A 15368-nucleotide genomic window follows, 5' to 3' on the forward strand; every position below is an offset into this window, starting at 1 on the left:
AACTTGGCTTGTATTCAAACAGAAAATGCTGGAAATACTCAGCAGATCTGGTGGAGAGAGAAACAAAGTTAATGTTTCAGAGCGATGACCTTTCTGATGAAAGTGGTGTTCAGCCACTGGGATCCAATGTAAGTCATTGAGAATAGGGTTGATGGATGAGCAGGACTTGGTGCAAGTTAGGATTTGGCCAGCATTTATATGTCCAGTCCAGGATAGTGCATGTCGTGGATGAAAACTTTCAGGTATTGGTGTTCCCGTGTCATTCACAGTACTAGAGGATGTGGGCCTGGTAGTAGCAGCCAAACTCCCCAAGTATCTGTTCCAGCTTTCTGTTAAATCAGTCTAAGACTATCTCATTGTCTTACACATTTTCCCATTACCCTTTATATTCCTTTGCTTCAGTTATTTATTGAATTTTCCTTTAAAAGATACAATGGTCTTCCTGTGACAAAAGCATTCCCGCTACATATGGGTACAGTAGTGTAAACGTTATGTTACTAAACCACTAACCAGAGGCATACACTAATATTAAAGGCAAAATACTGCGGATGCTGGAAATCTGAAACAAAAACAAAAACAAAACATGCTGGAGAAACTCAGCAGGTCTGACAGCATCAGTGGAGAGAAAGATAGAGTTAACATTTCGAGTCTGTATGACTCTTCTTCAGAGCCCCTTCAGAGCTTTGAAGGAGCGTCATATGGACTCGAAACGTTAATAATCCAGTGTATTAGTGTACACTAGCAAACCAGAGGACATAAATTGTAATACCATTCTGGCAGCTTGAGAATTTGTATTCAATTAATAAAAGCAGCTGTAAATAAAAAGCTGATCTCAGTATAAAAGTAACCGTGAAGTTGTAAAACCAAACCGTTTCACTAATATCCTATAGGGAAGGAAAACGGAGTCCTCACCAGATCTCGCTGATATGTGACTCCAGTTCCATATCCATATCATAGATCCAACAGATCTATGTGATGCATCTAGTGTGCGGGTGAAGAAAATTAGCATGTTTTTCACTTCTGTGCACTAGTTTGCTTCTCATTTTTAGGCTGTACCGCTGGCTAGCAGCAATGCTAAAAAAGAGAGCCAAATGTGTAAGTCTCTCTCCGTCAGCACACAGCCTCTCTGTTGGCAAGTTCTCATCTGTGCCTCCTCATTATGACACAGAAACTGGGTCCCTCACAGCACTAGGCTAAAACTTCCGAGGAACTTGGAGGTGGTGTGTTCCGTGGACATGGTATGCAGGCCCACCAGCATGTGGACATACCCTGGCACTCATGAACTAAACTCCCAACTATGGATGAATAGATCCATGCCTTGTCGATACCTCGGGAGAGCTGAAGGCTAAGGGACTTAACCCTGACAAAAAGTCTGGAAGGGAGCCCAAAAGTGGACTGACGTCTATAACATGTCATCTTTCCAACTCCTGCAACCAAGCCACTACCAAACATAATGCTTTGCAATTCTTTGGAGTCAATCAGGTGGAGAGGGGAACCTGGTGTTTGGACAGCCCAGGGTCTCCATAAATTTTGCCCAGGCTTGTGCCTTGGAGAGGGCACTCTAGTTTTGCTGCCGAGCATTGACACTTCACATGAGACAGCAGTAAGAGTGATAAACCCGCTGGCTGTCTCCAACAGTAGGAGGGATGATCGTGTCCTACTAGTCAGCCACCACCCACCAAGTAAGGTGCTGACTTGCCTCAATCCATCTGCTTCAATGGGTGCTTGGAGCTTAGAATTATCTCAGAAATTGGCAAAGTCCGATATCGGACATGGTAAAGCGGTGTTTGACCAACTGATGGTAATGGTGACTTTTCCAATCGTATCGTGCAGCACTTTGTTTTAAAAATGCAGAAGCTCTGGTTTCATGTCGGATTGCTGGCAGGGCAGCCTCTGATTCACCTGCCCTGTACCCTCAGGCCTTCAGTAGTTTGGGTGCCATATTTAAAGGGCACTCCTGCACAGAGGTACAACTCTCCAAGGGATCGAAAGCTGCTGGAAAGTCACAGCTGCCAAAGGGAGGAAACATGCTGCTCCCAAATTTAGCATTAACTCCCTCGAGAATCTACTGGACACAATGGAGACCCGATGCTTTGTCCTCTACCCCCTCTCTGGGCGAACACCAGCAAGCAAGGTCACCAATCCAGTATGGGAGGTGGTGGCAGTGGTGATCAGCGCCAACACTCTGCAAAAGAGGACAGCCACTCAGTGCCAAAAAAGGATGGAGGATTTTCTCCGTTTTGCCAGGGTAAGTCAGTCTTCTCATTGCTCTCAACTCTCACTCTCAAACCCATCACACATCCACGGGGACCTCACTCACTGCCAGTTCAAGGGACATCAGCATTCACTCTCACACACCTTCATCTGCCCTGCGGATCATGTCCTCATCTGTCCATAGCACCACTCACCACCCACAAATGCCAGGCATCCTTCTCATCTGGGCTGACAAGCGTGCTTACACTCTCTCCATCTGTCTTCACGCAGGACAAGCTGGCACACAACAAAACAGAGAGGACGCAGACTGACAGGGGAATGCCTGACATCAAGTTCCTCACAGACTATGAAAATAGAGTCATCCAGCTGGTCAACCACAATCTGGATCATTCCTGTGCCGGCAATGAGGTCGGCAGTGCTCAACCAAGCGAGGATCCAGCAGGGCAACATCCATAAGACAACCATGCTATTAGTGAGTTCCTCTGTTCTGCAGTCCTCTGCCATGAACTAATTATCTCTCTTTGCTTTCACAGGCACATCTGGGAAACAGCTAAGGGAGTTCCCGAGTCAGGGATTTTAAAATGATTCAAGGGATGTGGGCTTCTCTGGCTAGGCCAGCAATTATTGCCCATCCCTAATTGCCCTTGAGATGGTGATGGTGAGCTGCCTTCTTGAACCGCTGCCACCACGAGCTTTCAGCAGAAACCATGCCACAGTGTCTGGAGACATCCAAGATCAGGGCATTGGCATCAGCTGGATCTGATCACCACCAGACATGACTCTCTAAACAACTTTCTCAACACATGCACTACCACAGCACTGCCTGTGATACAGATCACTCCCTAGTGTGCACCAGGTTTAGGACACAACCCTTGAAGTCTCTTCATTCAAAGCCTAAATGCAGTCCTTGTATCAATGTCAGCCATACTGCCTACTCACATAAAAACCAATAGTTCCTCACCTTGAATGAACAGGTGATCTCCGGCATTCCCACGCAGAGTTGCCACTGACAGAATGTACCTGCTTTCTTATTGCGCATAATCAGTATGTTGTATGAAAAGAGGTGTGTCTTTTACCCCTGGAGTGTGTATTCCAATTAAACAATTCAGCAGCAAGCTTTCATGAATTTAAAATAAAGAAGGTTATTTATTCTCCCATACTCACCCTAAACTAATGCAACATCTCATATAAGGTCTCACATACTCACAACAGTTGGATATAAAAAAAGATAGTGAACTTTAAAAGATTACAGTTAATTTGGTCTCTGATTTATGATTCCCAGTCTCCCACATGGCAGGCTTGTGGTTTCTTGAATGGATTCGCTGATTTAAAGTTGAAGTGAGGGTCTTGTTAAAGCTAAGGGTTCACAGCAGGTTGCGAGGTTTCTTGTAGTCAATAATCCATTAGATTATTTCAGATGAATTTTGAAACATGAACATGTTAAGTACTTTGACTATTTGATGACTTGCAGCTAGTTTCACTGTTTGGTTCTCAGACTGGCTGATTACTAATGGTTCTGATAGACTGCCGGGTCCCAGGGTAATAAGGGTGCAGTCTCTGAAACCAGCTTTGATCACATGACTGCTGGATTAACACTTCTGAGGCCCATGCAGTCTAGTTTGGATGGCGGAGGCCGCCATGATACAATGGGAAGTTGATAGTGGCCACTGAGTTTCAATCTTCCCTTTTGTCTAGTATGAAACATGAAAACAGGCAGTCTGGAAGCTCCATATCTTTGGGTGTTAGCCCATCCTTAAACAATGAGATGTGTGAATTCTACAAATGGCTCTGAGGTACTCTTACCTATGTTCATATTTAATTAGGTATTCGCAGGAGACTTGATACTGTCTGTGGTCCAATGTTAGACGTCACATGATTTGCAGCAGCCATCTTAATAGCTTGTTTCTGTCCAATTTTTAAAAGTATTAACTGAAAGTTCATAATATGTGATGTGTGCAGCTTTATCATGTGGAGTGTGTATCTTGCAGGATGTGGGAAGTTGTGCAAGCACAAAGTGCCCTTGATGACTACAGCTGCAGGAAGTGTCACCAGCTGCAGAAACTTGAGCTCTGAGTTACGGAATATGAGCAGTGGCTGGAGTCACTGTGGTGCATCTGCAAGGCTGAGGATTATGTGTTTAGCGGGGTGGTCACACCACAGCTAAGAAATACACAGGCAAAGAGGGAAAAGGTGACCACCAGAGCATCTAAGAGGAACAGGCAGGTAGTGCAGGAATCCCTTGAGGCTATCTCACTCTCTAACCGCTTTTCCATTTAAGATACTGGTGAGTGAGATGGTTCCTCAGAGGATGGTAGCAAGAGCCAAGTTTGTGGCTCAGCTGCACAGGAGGGGAGGTGGAAGAGTGGAAGTGCTATAGTAGTAGGGGATTCCATTGTTAAAGGAGCAGACAGGCGTTTCTGTGGCCATAGACGTGACTCCAGGATGGTACATTGCCTCCCTGGTGACAGGGTCAAGAATGTCACAGAGTGGCTGCAGGGCATTCTTTTGGGGGATGGTGAGCAGCCAGAGATCGTGGTCCACATTGGGACCAATGACGTAGGTAGGAAAAGGGACGAGGTCCGGAAGGCGGATTTTAAGGAGTTAGGAAGGGAATTAAAAATCAGGACCTCGAGCAGTAATCTTAGGATTACTCCCAGTGCCACATGCTAGTAAGCATAAGAATAGGAAGATTGAACAGTTCAACACGTGGATAGAGAAATGGCATAGGAGGGAGGGCCTCAGCTTTCTGAGGCACTGGGATCGGCTCTGGGGCAGGTGGGACCTGTACAAGAAGGATGGGTTACACCTTAACAGGACTGGGACTAATGTCCTGATGGGGAGGTTTGCTAATGCTGTTGGGGAGGGTTTAAACTAGACTGGTAGGGGGGATGGGAACCTGAGGGGATATTCAGAGTGCAGAGGAGAAAAACTGGCAGTGGAAAGTAGTGAAGTATCGACTGATAATGAGGGTATATCAGAGAGTAGTATCAAGGTACATAGAATACTTGGAGAATTTGATATAATTAGAGTAGGCAATAGTAAGTCATTAGATGGGGTCAGAATAAAGAGGAAAGTAAAAAAGCCTAAATCAGGGCTAATGTGCATGTATGTGAATGCATGGAGTGTGGTTAACAAGACTGGTGAACTACAGGCACAGGTTGAGAAATGGAATTATTATATTACTGTTATAACAGAGACCTTGATCAGAGAAGGGCAGGGCTGGGCGTTAAATATTCCTGGGTACAAGGTGTTTAGTAGAGACAGAAAAGGAAGAAAAGTGCATTGGGGAGAGGGGTGGGGGGGTTGGAGTGGCAATATTGATGAAAGATAGCATTACAGTTCTGGAGAGAGAGGATGTTCCAGAGGGGTCAAGGACAGAATCTCTCTAGTTAGAGGTAAGGAACGAAAACGGTGCAATAACATTGACTGATGTAATATATAGACCACCAATTAGTGGAAGGAATGTGGAAAAAAAAAATTTGCGAAGAAATTATGGAGAAGTACAAGAATTATAGAGTAATCATAATGGGGTACTTCAATTATCCAAATATAGACTGAGATAGGAATAGTGCAAAGGGACATGAGCGGCAAGAGTTCTTGGAATATGATCAAGATAATTTTCTGCAGCAGTATGTTTCCAGTCCAACGAGGACATGCACTTTTAAACCTGGTTCTGGGGAATGAGTTGGCCCAAGGGGATCAAATTTCAGTGTGACAGCCTCTAGGGGACAGTGACCATTCTATCATAAGGTTTAGGTTAATCATGGAAAGGGACAGGGAACAATCCAGAGCAGGGATAATTAATTGGGGGAAAGCCAACTTCAGTGGGATCAAAATGCATCTAAGTTGAGTGAGTTAGAATCAAATGTTGGCAGAAAAGACTGTGGCTGAACAATGGGCCACCTTCAAAGAAAAAGTATTGCAGGCAATGTCAAGATATATTCTCTTGAAGGGGAAAGATAGGACAAATAAATCCAGAGTGCCTTGGATGACGAGTGAGATAGAGGTAACGATGAAAAGGAAGAAGTGTGCATACAACAGATGTCAGGTAGAAAATACAATGGAGAATCAGGCTGGATATGGAAGGGCCAGAGGGGAAGTGAAGAAACTAATAAGAAAAGCAAGGAGGAAGCATGAAAAGAGGCTAGCAATGATATAAAAGGGAACCCTAAGGTCTTCTATAAGCATATAAAGAATAAAAGGGTAATTAAAGAAAGAGCAGGCTGATCAGGGACAAAAAAGGGGACTTGTACATGGAGGCAGGAGAAATAGTGGAGGTGTTGAATGCGTACTTCAAGACATCTGTCTTTACAAAGGAAGAAGATGCTACCAGGGCCGAAGTGAGAGAGGATGTAACTGGTACACTAGAAGAGCTTACAATTGAGAGGAAGGATGTGTTGGAAAGGCTATCTTTACTTAAAATATATAAGGTACCAGGACTGGTTGAGATGCATCCAAGGGAAGTGACACTGGAAATTGCAGGGACACTAGTGATAATCTTCCAGTCTTCCTTTGTCACAGGGGAGGTGCCAGAGGACTGAAGAATTGTGAATGTTACACCCTTGTTCAAAAAGGGATGCAAGGATAAAGCTAGAAACTACAGACCAATCAGTTTGACCTCAGTGGTAGGGAAACTTCTGGAAACTATAGTATGGGATAAATTCAATAGCCACTTGGACAAGTACAGAATAATTAAGGAAAGCCAGTATGGATTCATTAAGGGATAAAAATAATGTCCCAGACTCCACCATCACCATCCCTGGGTATGTCCTGTCCCACCAGCAGGACAGACCCAGCAGAGGTGGTGGCACATTGGTATACAGTAGGGAGGGAATTGCCCTGGGAGTCACCCTGGTAGTCCTCAACATTGACTCCGGACCCCATTAAGTCTCATGGCATCAGGTCAAACATGGGCAAGGAAACCTCCAGCTGATTACCATGTACTGCTGATGAATCAGTGCTCCTCCATGTTGAACACCACTTGGAGGAAGCACTGAGGGTGGCAAGGACACAGAATGTACTCTGGGTGGGGGACTTCAATGTCCATCACAAGAGTGGTTCGGAAGCACCACTACTGACCGCACTGGCCGAGTCCTAAATGACATAGCTGCTAGACTGGGTCTGAGGCAGGTGGTGAGGGAACCAACAAGAAGGAAAAACATACTTGACCTCATCCTTACCAACCTGCCTGCTGCAAATGCATCTCTCCACGACAGAATCAGTAGGAGTGACCACTGCACAAGGACAACGGCAGCAGATAGTGGGAACAGCACCACCTGGAAGTTCCCCTCCAAGCCACTCACCATTCTGACTTGGAAATATATCGCTGTTCCTTCACTGTCGCTGGGTCAAAGTCCTGGAACTCCCTTCCTAACAGCACTGTGGGTGTACCTACTCCACATGGACAGCAGGGGTTCAAGAAGGTAGCTGACCACCACCTTCTTAAGGGCAACTAGGGATGGGCAGTAAATGGGCCCAAGCCAGCGAACCCCCATCCCATGAATGAAAAAAAAACACATTTAACTAACTTGGTGTTTTTTGAGAAGGTAACAGAGAAGGTTGATAAGGGGAATGCTGTTGATGTGGTGTATATAGATTTTCAAAAGGCATTTGATACAGTGCCACACAACAGGCTTGTGAGCAAAATTCTAGGCCATGGAATAAAAGGGAAAGTAGGCACTTGGATACGAAATTGGCTGAGTGACAGGAAACAGAGAGTAGTGATAAATGGTTGTTTTTCAGATTGGATGAAGATTTGTAGTGGAGCTCCCCAGGGGTCAGTATTGGGACCCTTGCTCTTCCTGATATATATTAATGACCTAGACTGTGGTGTGCAGGGCATGATTTCAAAATTTGCAGGTGATACAAAAATTGGAAATGTTGTCAACTGTAATGGAGGTAGCCTTGAACTTCAAAAGGACATAGACACGTAGGTGGATTGGGCAGACAAGTGGCAGATGAAGTTCAATGCAGAGAAGTGTAAGGTGATTCATTTTGGAAGAAAAAGTATGGTGAGATAGTATAAAATAAAGGGAGAGCCCCTAAAGGGGGTGCAATAGAGAGACCTTGGTGTATACGTACATTGATCATTGAAGATGGCAGGGCATGTTGAGAGAACAGTTAAAGCATATAGTATCTTAGGCTTTATTAATAGGAGCATTTAGTACAAGAGTAAGGAGGTCATGTTGAAAATGTATAAGACACTAGTTGTGCCTCATCTGGAGTACTTTGTCCAGTTCTGGACACCATTCTTGAGAAATGATGTGAAGGCTTTGGAGAGAGTACAAAGGTGATTCACAAGAATGATTCCACCGATAAAGAACTGTAGTTATAAGGATAGATTGGAGAGGTTGGGACTCTTTTCCTTGGTGAAGAGAAGGCTGTAAGGAGACTTGATAGAGAAATTCAAGATCCTGAGGGGTATGGACAGGGTGAATAGTGAGAAACTGTTCCCACTCAAGAGAACATCAACAATTAGAAGGCACAGATTCAAAATAATTGGCAAAAGGAGTAAATGTGATATGAGGAAAACTTTTTCCACCCAGAGGGTGGTTGGAGTCTGGAACAAACTACCTGAAAGGGTGTTGGAGGCAGGTTCAATCAAGGTATTCAAAAGAGAATTGGATTACTACCTGAAGAGAGAGAGTGTGCAAGGTTACAGGGATAAGGCAGGGGAGTAGGACCACGTGGAATGCTCTTTCAGAGAGCCAGTGCAGACTCAACAGACCGAATGGCCTTCTTCTGCACGGGAAAAGTACTGTGATACTGTGTTTACTGGGCATGACAGAGTGTAGAAGCGAAATGGAAAATACTTCAAGACATCATCTACAGTACTGCTCTTTCAATATGTGGGAAGCAAGAGCAGAAAAATGCTGACTTGCTCAAGGCTCACATCACTGTGGTGGAACCTGTCATTGAAGCTAAGCGCTTCGCTCTCATTAATTACAAGAAGAATCTGAGGGAGAATACATTGAATGCAATTCTCCAATCCTCTGGGACCATCCTTGAGTCTAAGCAAAACTGAAAAGTTATGGCCAGTGCCTCCGCAATTCCTACTTTCACTTCCCTCAGTATCCTTGGGTGCATCTCATTCAGTCCTAATGTCTTATCAAAGTACAGCTAACCTCTCCAATACTTTCTCTTTTTTAATTTTAAACCCATCTATTGTCTGAATTGCCTCCTCTTTTACTATTGCCTGGGTAGCATCTTCTTCCTTGGTAAGACAGATGCAAAGTATTCATTTAATACCTCAGCTCTGCTCTCTGCCTCCTTTTATAAATCCCTTTTTTGGTTCCTAATTAGCCCTACTCCTCCTTTTACCACCTTTTTACTATTTGTATAAATAGAAGACTTTGGGATTCCCTTTTATGTTAGCTTCAAGTCTCTTTTCATTCTCCCTCTTTGCTTCTTCACCTCTCTGAATCATCTATATTCAGCTTCGTATTCAATTGTATTTTCTACCTGACACCTGTCATAAGTGCACTTTTTCTTCCTTATCTTAATTTTGATCTCCTTTGTCATCCAGGGAGCTCTGGATTTGTTTGCCCTCCCTTTCCCTTTTCAGGGAATGTACCTTCACTGTACCCAAATTACCTCCTCTTTGAAGGTACCCCATTGATCAGCTACTGTTTTTCCTGCCAACCTTTGACTCCAATTTATTTGACCCAGATCCGTTCTTACCCCATTGAAGTTGGCTTTGCCCTAGTTAATTTCTCTCACTCTGAACAGTTCTTTGTCCTTTTCCATAGTTAGCCTAAATATCAGGATACAATGATCATTGTCCCCTAAATATTTTCCCACTGATACTTGATCTACCTGGCCCACTTCATTTCCAAGAACTAGGTCCAGCTGTGTCTCCTTTCTCATTGGACTAGGAACATACTGATGAAGAAAATTTTCCTGAATACACAATAGGGACTCTTTCCTCTCTCTGCCCTTTAAACTACTAATATCCCAGTTTATATTGGGATAATTAAAGTACCCCATTATAAGTCTTGGGAAATGGTGGCACAATGGTAATATCACTGGGCTAGTCATCTGGAGGTTCAGGCTAATGCTCTGGGGATATGGTAGTTGGTGGAATTTGAATTCAATTAATAAACTTGGAATATAAAGCTAGCCTCAGTAATGGTGACTGTGACAAGTACCATTGATTGTCATAAAAACCCATCTGGTTCACTAATGTCCTTTAGGGAAAGGAATCTGCTATCCTTACCTGGTCTGGCCTACATGTGACTCCAGATGCACAGCAGTGTAGTTGACACTTTGCCTCTGAAATGACCTAGAAAGCTACTCAGATAAAGAGCAATTAGGGAGTGGCAACAAATGCTGCCTTGCCAGTGAATCCTAGCTCCATGGAAAAATAAAGAAAAAAAAAGGTGCTCTATAATTTTTGCACTTCTCTGTAATTTCCTTGCAAACTTGTTCCTCTACATACTTCCCAATAGTTGGTGGCCTGTAGACTACACTGAGCAATGTAATTGTTCTTGTTCATTCCTTAGCTCTAGCGAAATAGGTTCTGTCCTTGACCCCTCTGGGGCATCCTCTTTCTCCAGTACTACAATGCTCTCCTTAATCAATATTGCCACCTCTCCTTCTTTTCTTCCTTTCCCATCTTTCCTGAACACCTTGAATCCAGGAATATTTAACACCCAGTCCTGCCCTTCTTTGAGTCAGGTTTCTGTTATAGCCACAAAATCAAATTTCCACATGTCAGTCTGCGCCTGTAACTCACACATCTTAGTTACCACATTCCATATATTCATATACTTGTACAGTCACTCTGATTTAGATTCTATTACTTTCTCCTTTACTGTGACCCCCACCCATTAGCTTATTATTCCCTACTCTGATGCTATATATCTCTCCCTGTGCACCTTGGTCCTCCTCTTTGATTTTATCTCCTGGTTTCCAAACTCCTGCTGAGTAACTTTAAATCCTCCCAACAGCACTAAGTGTACTGCAAGGAACTGCATCCCAGCTCTGTTCAGGTGCAACCTGTCTGGTCCACATAGGTCCCATCTCCCCCAGAGCTACAGCCAATGTCCCAAGAATCTAAAGCTCTCACTCCTACACAGTCTTTCCAGCCATGCATTCATCTGTCATATCCTCCTATTTCTGTACTCAGTTGCTTATGGCACTGGGAGTAATCTAGAGATTACTGCTTTTGAGGTCCTGCATGCTATTTTCTACCTATCTCCCAAAATTCAGACTGCAGGACCATATCCCTCTTTCTACCTATGTCATTGATACCAATGTGGATTATGACTGTCGGCTGTTCACTCTCCTGCTCAGGGTGCTCTGCAGCCAATTTATGACATCTTTGACCCTGGCACCAAGGAGGCAAAACACCAACCTGGATTGACGTCTGCAGCCACAGAAATGCCTATCTACTCCCCTAACTATTGAATCTCCCATCACTATGGCTCTTCCAGTCTTCCTTGTATCCTCCTGTGCAATTGAGCCACCCGTGGTGCCATGGAGTTGGCTCTGGCTGCACTCCCCAGATGAACGATCACTCTCATCAGTATTCAAACTGGATACCTCTTGGAGAGTGGGATGCACTTGGGGGACTCTGGTACTACCTGGCTGTTCCTATTTGACTGTCTGGTGGTCACCCATTCCATCTCTCCCTGCATACTCGTAAGCTGCGGGGTGCCACATCTATAGATATGCTTTCCAATAGCTCTCAACCTCACAGATGCACCACAGAGATGCCAGCTAGTGCTCATGCTTGGAAACCTGGAGCTCAAGCTGCTGCAGCTGTTGATACTTGCTGCACATATCGTTATACAACACAGGAAGCCTCCTGGATTTCCCACATTGTACAACTCGTGGTTGGAGCAGCCCTGCCACTTCTCTATTTATTGACTGATAACCTTGTTACTGGAAACAAACCTTACCAATACCAATAAAGCTTTACCAATACTAATGTAACTACTATTAATAAACCTTACTGATACTGATAAACCCTACCAACACTTAGCACCTTAGTAGTGGTAATAAACCTTACTTAAGAATAAGACAAAAGACTCACCAGCTACTCTATTGTTACCTGTTACTAATATTTTCAACATTTTTAAAATTTCCAGTTGTTTAGACTCAGTCCCAAAGTAGCAATATTCACCAGCCAATCACCTTATGGCTGGGATTTTCCATGCCCACTGGCATTGGGCATGTTCGTTAGGGTGAGCGGACAATATGGTGTGATCGGTTTCATGATGGTGTGAAACCAGTTGGCAATTGTCTGCTCAGCCTACCAATGGTGGGCCACGTTTCTCGCCATCAGATGCCAGGAGCCTCATTGTAATACATCTGCCTATCATTATTAGGCCAGCCTGCCAGAACCATCTGCCCCGCTGGATCGTCCATCCATATTGCCAGGGAAGCACATCGATGTGTTTCACAGCAGCAGATACAAGGTGTGCACTTGGCGGCCTATACATTGAGGGGAACTCAGAGGTGAGTACACAGCAACGATGTGCAGTGCTCGCCAGGGTCGCCTGTTGGACTTCAAGCCTGAGGAATGTTGTGGTGGGGAGGGGCTGGCAAGGGCAGCCCTGCCGTTGAGGTGGCTTGTGGCAGGGGAGGCAAGGGCCGCCTTGCATCTGAGGTAACTTGTGGGATGGGGTGGGGGCTGGTGGGGGGGGGGAGTGGGGCCAAGGGCAGCCCTGTTGTTGAGGCAAATTGTGGGGGGCGGGCAAGGGCAGCCCTGCCGCTGAATGTAGCATGCAAGCATTCAGGGTGGGAGGTAGGGTGGGTCAGGAAAGTGGCCACACATTAGGCAAACCTGTAGAAAGTGACCATTCCTCTGCAGCTGAGACAGTTCAGGTGCAACCACGTCGATATGATTGGAGTTGTGCTTCTAACTTATCTGCCGACTCAAGCAATGCAGAGGCATCGAGGTGCCACCAAGTGCTCCAAGCCTTTCGGGGTGGGAGGTAGGGTGGGTCAGGAAAGTGGCCACACATTAGGCAAACCTGTCGAAAGTGACCATTCCTCTGCAGCTACCTCGACTACAGCTCCTCACACCCCGCTTCCTGTAAGGAATCCATCCCATTCTCTCAGTTCCTTCGCCTCCGTCGCATCTGTTCCGATGATGCTACCTTCAAAAACAGTTCCTCTGACATGTCCTCCTTCTTCCTTAATCGAGGTTTTCCACCCACAGTCGTTGACAGGGCCCTCAACCATGTCCGGCCCATCTCCCGCGCATCCGCCCTCACCCCTTCTCCTCCCTCCCAGAAACATGATAGGGTCCCCCTTGTCCTCACTTATCACCCCACCAGCCTCCGCATTCAAAGGATCATCCTCCGCCATTTCCACCAACTCCAGCATCATGCCACCACCAAACACATCTTCCCTTCACCCCCCCTATCGGCATTCTGTAGGGATCGCTCCCTCCGGAACACCCTGGTCCACTCCTCCATCACCCCCTACTCCTCAACCCCCTCCTATGGCACCACCCCATGCCCACGCAAAAGATGCAACACCTGCCCCTTCACTTCCTCTCTCCTCACCGTCCAAGGGCCCAAACACTCCTTTCAAGTGAAGCAGCATTTCACTTGCATTTCCCCCAACTTAGTCTACTGCATTCGTTGCTCCCAATGTGGTCTCCTCTACATTGGAGAGACCAAACATAAACTGAGCGACTGCTTTGCAGAACACCTGCGGTCTGTCCGCAAGAATGACCCAAACCTCCCTGTCACTTGCCATTTTAACACTCCACCCTGCTCTCTTGCCCACATGTCTGTCCTTGGCTTGCTGCATTGTTCCAGTGAAGCCCAACGCAAACTGGAGGAACAACACCTCATCTTCCGACTAGGCACTTTACAGCCTTCCGGACTGAATATTGAATTCAACAACTTTAGGTCTTGAGCTCCCTCCCCCATCCCCACCCCCTTTCTGTTTCCCCCTTCCTTTTTTTTCCAATAAATTATATAGATTTTTCTTTTCCCACCTATTTCCATTATTTTTAAATATTTTAAAATCTTTTATGCTCTCCCCACCCCCACTGGAGCTATACCTTGAGTGCCCTACCATCCATTCTTAATTAGCACATTCGTTTAGATAATATCACCAACTTTAACACCTATGTGTTCTTTTGTTCTATTGTTGTTGACATCTTTTGATGATCTGCTTCTATCACTGCTTGTTTGTCCCTACAACCACACCAACCCCCTCCACTTCACACTCTTCCCGCCCCCCCCCCCCCCCCACACACCTTAAACCAGCTTACATTTCAACTCTTTCTTGTACTCGAACTCAAGTTCTGTCGAAGGGTCATGAGGACTCGAAACGTCAACTCTTTTCTTCTCCGCCGATGCTGCCAGACCTGCTGAGTTTTTCCAGGTAATTCTGTTTTTGTTTTGGATTTCCAGCATCCGCAGTTTTTTTGTTTTTATCAGGATCATGGAGCCTGGTGAACTAGCTGTGTGTCTAATGGCCTATGGAGGAGAATGCAACTGAGGCTCTTGGCTGTGCAGAGGCAGGAGCAGCAACCTCAGGAAAAGGGGCAGCTGGGTTTCCCGCACATGCCACCAAAGAGCCACAGCAAACCGTCTTTGGTCGGCACCTAGCGACACCCAGGGACTATAGATGCCACCTTTCATTCCCGCTGCTGACAGAGAACCAGTGCTGTCAAAGACTGCGTATGTCTAGGGAACTGGTTGGCCACATCTGCCAGCTACTGCAGGATTTGGCACCACGGGAACATGGAAGGCATCCATTGCCAATGGCTGTGAAAGTGACTGCGGCACTCAATTTCTATGCAGAACATCGGGATGCTGAAGATGAGATCCTGGTGCCTGGACCGGTCTGGTGGAGCCCTGCAATACAGTCCACAGGGGATGTCACGCATCAGTGTCATCTGCTGCGCCCTTTACAACCAGGCATTCCAATGGGGAGGGGGGCTGACTGAGAGGAGCGGGAGGTGTCCTCTGATCATCAATGGGGATGAGAGTGAAGAGGTCCTCGAAGGCGACAATGACGGGGATGAGGCCCTCATACTGGCTAGACGAGGCAGGCATGCTCAGGAGGCCCTCATAGCTGCTAGATTTGTGGAGTATGATGACAACATGCAGTGAGGTGACTCCATAGATCCTCTCATTGCATCTGTGAATGTTTAATTCCGTTCTGGCTTGTGGCAGTGGGAATAC

At 45.7% G+C, this 15368-nt stretch overlaps 1 protein-coding gene across 2 annotated transcripts in view; it reads right to left on the minus strand.

Annotated features, from left to right (window-relative positions):
- The window catches only part of kif9 (kinesin family member 9), a 192821-nt gene that overhangs the window by 510 nt on the left and 176943 nt on the right, over positions 1-15368 (minus strand). The gene's annotated exons all lie outside the window — the stretch shown is intronic.

This window comes from Carcharodon carcharias, chromosome 6, assembly GCF_017639515.1.
Source record: "Carcharodon carcharias isolate sCarCar2 chromosome 6, sCarCar2.pri, whole genome shotgun sequence".
Taxonomy (NCBI): domain Eukaryota; kingdom Metazoa; phylum Chordata; class Chondrichthyes; order Lamniformes; family Lamnidae; genus Carcharodon; species Carcharodon carcharias.